Source organism: Leptopilina boulardi, unplaced genomic scaffold (assembly GCF_019393585.1).
Source record: "Leptopilina boulardi isolate dan_hultmark-lab unplaced genomic scaffold, ZJU_Lbou_2.1 LbouV2_204, whole genome shotgun sequence".
Taxonomy (NCBI): domain Eukaryota; kingdom Metazoa; phylum Arthropoda; class Insecta; order Hymenoptera; family Figitidae; genus Leptopilina; species Leptopilina boulardi.
In genome coordinates this window covers 1,402,040-1,408,296 of record NW_026137757.1, presented here as the reverse complement: position 1 = coordinate 1,408,296, position 6,257 = coordinate 1,402,040, and positions in this window count along the sequence as shown.

The window sequence follows — 6,257 nt, the reverse complement described above, 5'->3', positions numbered from 1 at the left end:
TTCATCACAAATTGGTGCCGTTCGCGTTACACACGTCGCCCAAGCACCCAGCCGAGCCAAGGCGAGGCGTCATCGAGGCGTGTTGGCTGGTGCTGGTGCCTTGTGGTGTTGGCCTGTTGCTCTTTCTTGGCAAGTCACTGGCTCCTAGCACGAGGCATCGTGGTGGGGGCACTATCTGACCTGGGTAGACCCGCAATGCGCGACTCACTGTTTTCTCAGAATGATTCCAACTTAAATTCTCCACCAATCTACTCTCAAACTTTATAGCATACATCTAATTTACATAGAAATAATTTCAACAGTTGTATAGCAAATTTACTCTTTAACAAATTGTCCAACCTCCTTTCCAAATAAAAAAACAAACAACACCTTCCTTCTCAGTATTTTTTTCATTTTTCCAGTAAATTTTTTTAAACATTTTTTCTAGTTACAAAAACTTACGATATCAGATACTACTAAAAAACAAAACCTGATTAAACAGGATTTTAATCGATAAATCGATTCACATTTTCGATCATTTTTTTAGCATTAAGGCTCTGCAATCAGACTATGACACGCTATCTGGTGATCGATTGTCAAACTATAACTACACATTTAAAAGTTTCAATATGTGTGTAATTCTTAATATTGTCAAATTAACACATAACATTTTTTTACATGGGTCGAAATTCCTGAAGTGTTTCAATTGCCAAAATGTGAGTATTGCATTTTTTGTAAAATCATAACTATTGTATAACAGGGTGAAAAAATTTTTTACCTATATATGATTTCAAAAGGTTCTTTCCTGCTCTTTTGAATAGTGCAAAAAAATTTTTTAAAAATTCCAAATTTACCCCTATTTTGAAAATTAAAAATATTTTTGACTTTTTTTTAATAAAGGATACTTTTTTTACCCTCAAAATGAAGCTTAGAATATATACTTTCAATACAAAAAAAAACTTAAATGTCGTTTTTTTTGTTTTCAAGATATTAATTAATTAACTAATTAAAGTTAATAAAAAATTAAATTTTTCACAAACAAATAAAGTTACCGTAATTCTGAACTTAATAATTGAAAGATAACGTAATTCCGCATCCAACGATTCCTATATGAAGTATTTTGAATAAGTAGATTGTTAATAAATAATTGCAGGGCCGGATTTATACGTAAGCAAAATAAGCAGTTGCTTAGGGCCCCAGCTTGCCGGGGGCCACCAAATTTTTTTAAAGGATAAATTTTTTTTTCAAATAATGTTTTTTTAATAGAAATTAATGAATGTTTATAAACAAATTATAATTCTAACGAAATTAAAATACATATGATGTATTCCACGCCAAAGTGAAAGTCCATTTGCAACTGCATCTACGAATTGTTTGAGTTTTTTTTCTATTAGTACCAATTGACACTAACTTCCATGAATTTTTTCAAACTTTTTTAGCAAGCAGTTTTCGAATTATAGAATTCTGAAAATTGGAGAATTTTCATGACTTTTAATTTTTGGATGCTTATAACTTCCTTAAAAATGCATCAATTTTAAAACTTTTTTTTCAAATTATTTTTCCCGATAATAGGCAAACAATTTTTATAATATTTTCGGAATTTTTCAAAAATTTTGAGTTTTGAATTTTTATAAATGTTTTTGGTTTTTTTTATACTACGTACTTTTATGTATTTTGATGAGCGGATTACGAAAATCATAGTGACAGTACCCGAAATTTTTATTTTTATGGTGAAAAACATAAAATAGTTCAAAAATTTATGGTTTTTTTTGTTTCTTGGGTAAAATATGCAAAATTAAAAAAAATGCATCAGATATAATAAATGTATTTTAATAAGATCTATAAATTTTGTTTGAAAGTTTTTTTTTAATTTTGCATATTTTACCCAAGAAACAAAAAAAACCATAAATTTTGGAACTTTTTTATAATTTTCACCATAAATATCAAATTTTCGGGTACTGTCACTATAATTTTCGTAATCAGCGCATCAAAGTACATAAAAGTACATAATATAAAAAAATCAGACAAGTGCGATTGCACTCGCATTAAAACCGAGGGTTCCGTTTTAAACTTAAAATTTGAGGGGGTTAAAGTATGAAGGAAGGTGGAAAAATTCCAATTTTTCTTAATTTTTCATGCAATATATGAGCGTAAAAACACATAGCTAGATACATAGTCACATAGATCGAAAATTATCAGTTTTTCCTTCAAAACGCTATGATAATCGCTATATTTTTTTGTAATCTACACGTAAAAATACGTAAAACCCTACTGAAAATTCTCATATACCCAAGAAGCACGTAATATAACGTTGTAATATTACAGTAATCTTACAGTGATCTTAAAATGTCCGCCTCAAGGTAATATTACCGGTAATGTTACTGTAATATTACGCGCTAATATTAAGGTAATGTTACAGTTATATTGCAGTAATATTATACCGTAATATTAAGGTAATATTACAAGAGAATATTACAAGAGAATATTACAGTAATATTATGGGAACATTTCTTTACGAAAAAAATCTACCCATCCAGGGAATCGAACCCCGAACTCAAAGCACACGAGTCCAGAGTTTTAACAACAAGCCAAATTGACTTATAATATATTTACGTTTTTTATGCTTTATGAATAACTCAAATCAGTCGGTAATATTACCTTGAGGCGGACATTTTAAGATCACTGTAAGATTAATTTCTGGTTAAGGATTGAGCAATGAATTTTGGTATGTTTTTTAATGAGAAAACACGAAGGAAATTGACATGAGAAATTGACATAAGAAATTGAAGGAAAAAATGTGACCAGAAAAAATTGTGGGATTTCACATAGGAATTTACATAACTTATTACCTAAGAATACGTTTGTAAGAATTTACATCGAATCCTACTTCAAATCATGTCTCAATTTCCTATCTGATTTTTCATAGGATCCTATATAGTTTCTTACATGACACATTGGATTTTATGTGGATTTTAATATATGAATTTATGTGAGATCCTATGTAAGATCCTATATGAGAATTTTCAGTAGGGAAATGTATAAATTTTAAGCCCTTTAGATAAAATTTTCTTCGTCTTTTGAATAAAATTCATGATTTTTTCTAAAAATATGAGTTTTCCTTAAAAACAATATGAACATCAACTCCAATCCTGCTCGCTATATTTTTCCTGTAATTTACACGCAAAAATATTCATGTACACCAAATATAAACTGTCTTGGTCAAATAGTGTGTTTGCTAGGAAGATTAAACGCTTTTTTTAAAAAATTTTTGATTTTTCCTTGACATCGATTCGAATCATGTTTGTTATATTTTTCCTGTAATTTTCACGTAAAAATACATAAGTGTACCAAATTTGAGCTCTTTATGTGAAAAAATGTGGCCACCAGGGAGGGGTTATTTGTTTTTCAATTGCGAAACATTCTGGTTTGATAATAAAAGTTGGTATAGTTTTACGAATTCCTTTAACTGGAAATATTTTACGAAAACTGAAAATATTATTTCTTAATTCAAATCTACAATTTTCGAACATTTCGTAATTTGCTAAAACTGTACGAAAAAGCAGGAGCCGTGAAAAAAAGAAGAACGTCGGAACCACCAATGGCTCTTTTCTAAGATTTTCTCTCCTTTTCTATTCGAGGGTAGTGGGAGTCTTTCTTAATACACACACATAACTGGTACGCTTTGATTGCCTTAAAATTATTCCTAACACATCCTAACTACAATACGCCCAATCAAAAATTTACTAATGGCGCAGTACTGTCAAATACTGGCGCAGTACTGGAACCCAGTAATAGCGACAGAGTTGGCGTAACTTTGGGATGATAACATTTTACCAGTATTGGCTACCAGAGTTAGCACCAGTATTGGTAACCACTACTGATTCAGTACTGGCCGAGTATACAGGCAGTTTTGTAATTTATTGTATACGAAAAGAAAACTTTGCCTGTAACAGAGATAAGTTTCACTCCAGGTAATACTTTTTTGGTATACTTAGGAATAATAATATATAAAAACAGTTCAGTAAAAATAAAAATGTTTATACTTAATTATATAATGTATATAATTATGCAATTAACTATTTAATTATTTTATTATTCACTTTCATTTATTAATTATTATATCAAATATAAATAAATTAACATTGAATTCAATTCAATTTACATAAAACGAAATTAGTTTACAAATTAACTCATCACAAATATAATGATTGAATAAATAATGAATACTAAATTCCTGAAGTTAGGTACATAATTATTAAAAAAATTATTCTAATTATTTTTAAATTAACATTAAATTTTTCTTTATAATTCACTTTTGGAAAAAATTGAAGAATAACATCCAGAAAGAAATTACAATAATTTTATTGACCATTGAAATATATAAGTTTGCGTAGGTTTAACTATTTTTTATAATTTCTATTAAGAAAGGTTAATTATATATTTTATATTATTGATAATATAACATTTGTGCAATTTTACTTGCGATTGTATTTCATTTTTTAAATTAAATTTATATTATAAATTTTATTTTAAAAAATATTAATATCTTATAAACAAATTTATTTATTTTTAGTTTGATCGTTTAAATTTTTTTTTGGTTTATTGCATATCTGAAAACAAAAAAAAATCTTGCAATATGTTTTAGACTTGGTCTCAGGAAACTTTTTGTTTAAATAATTTTACCCACAGAAAAGCAAAATAAAGTACATTTTAATTTTGAAAAATAAAATCAAATTGAAAAAATTTTAATTAACAAAATATTTAAACAAAAAGATTCATCGGGTTCACTCTAGAACTTTTTGTAAACTAGTATTAATCAAAAAGAAAATCTATTTGAGCCAATACTGGCTCAATATCGGCTCAGTACTGGTTTGCCAGTACTGGGAGGGTAGTACTGCACCAGTACGGATACAATGAAAATACCATTACTGGTTCAGTACAGACTGCCCAGCCTCGGCAGCCAATACTGAACCAGTACTGCGCCAGTAGTCAACTCTGGTATAATACAGAAATTTTTGGTTGGGTATTGTCTAGTGCTTAGGGCCACCGTGGGTCTAAATCCGGCCCTGAATAATTGCAATGCTAACTAACTGTTTATTAACAAATATTTCATTTTTTATTCACATTAATTAGTTAATTAATTAATATTTCGAAAACAAAAAAAACGATATTTCAGTTTTTTTGGTATTGATAGTATACAGGGTATTCGAAAAGTATGGAAACTTGCAAATATCTCGAAAAGTACGCATTTTCGTAAAAAATATCCAAAACAAAAGTTGTTCCCAAAAAAAAGATCTATATTTTTGAACCCAAAAAATAGGTCCCGGGACCCAACAGTGAAAAAAGAAGTATCACGAAAATGCGTACTTTTCGAAATATTTGCAAGTTTCCGTACTTTTGGAACACCCTGTATATCTTAAGCTTCATTTTGAGGGTAAAAAATTGTCCTTTATTAAAAAAAAAATCAAAAATATTTTTAATATTCAAAAAAAGGGTAAATTTGGAATTTTTAAAAAAATTTTGCACTATTCGAAAGAGCAGGAAACAACCTTTCGAAATCATATAAGTCAAAATTTTATTCACCCTGTTATACAATAGTTATGATTTTTCAGAAAATCCACCCAATGGGAAATTCCAATGGTAACGATTGGCTAAATAATGGGCCAAGAATGGTTTTTTCTTGTCTTACTATTGACACCAAATATTGGACCACGATTGATAAAATCTTGGGATGATCACGCCGTTGCCAATCATTGATATAGCCAACCCTGTTGAAAATTCCTATGTGAGAACACATATGGGATCCCATCCAGGATCTCTTGTGAGTTCTTATGTGGGTTCCCATACAGGTTCACACATAAGATCCTGTATGAAAAGGTTCCTGGGATGAACTTGCGTGAGATCAAGCGCACGATCTTATGTCTCTGTAAAAGCAATAACACAGGATCCCATGAGGTTTCCTATTTATCGTGTTGTTCATATAGGAACCTACACAGGAAACCTCATGGGATCCTGTGTTATTGCTTTTACAGAGACATAAGATCGTGCGCTTGATCTCACGCAAGTTCATCCCAGGAACCTTTTCATACAGGATCTTATGTGTGAACCTGTATGGGAACCCACATAAGAACTCACAAGAGATCCTGGATGGGATCCCATATGTGTTCTCACATAGGAATTTTCAACAGGGAATATTGTTCCACCATTGGCTGCCAAGACATATAACGAATATTCAAATGCTTGGTTATTAATTGGCTACAAAGATTAGACCATTGTTG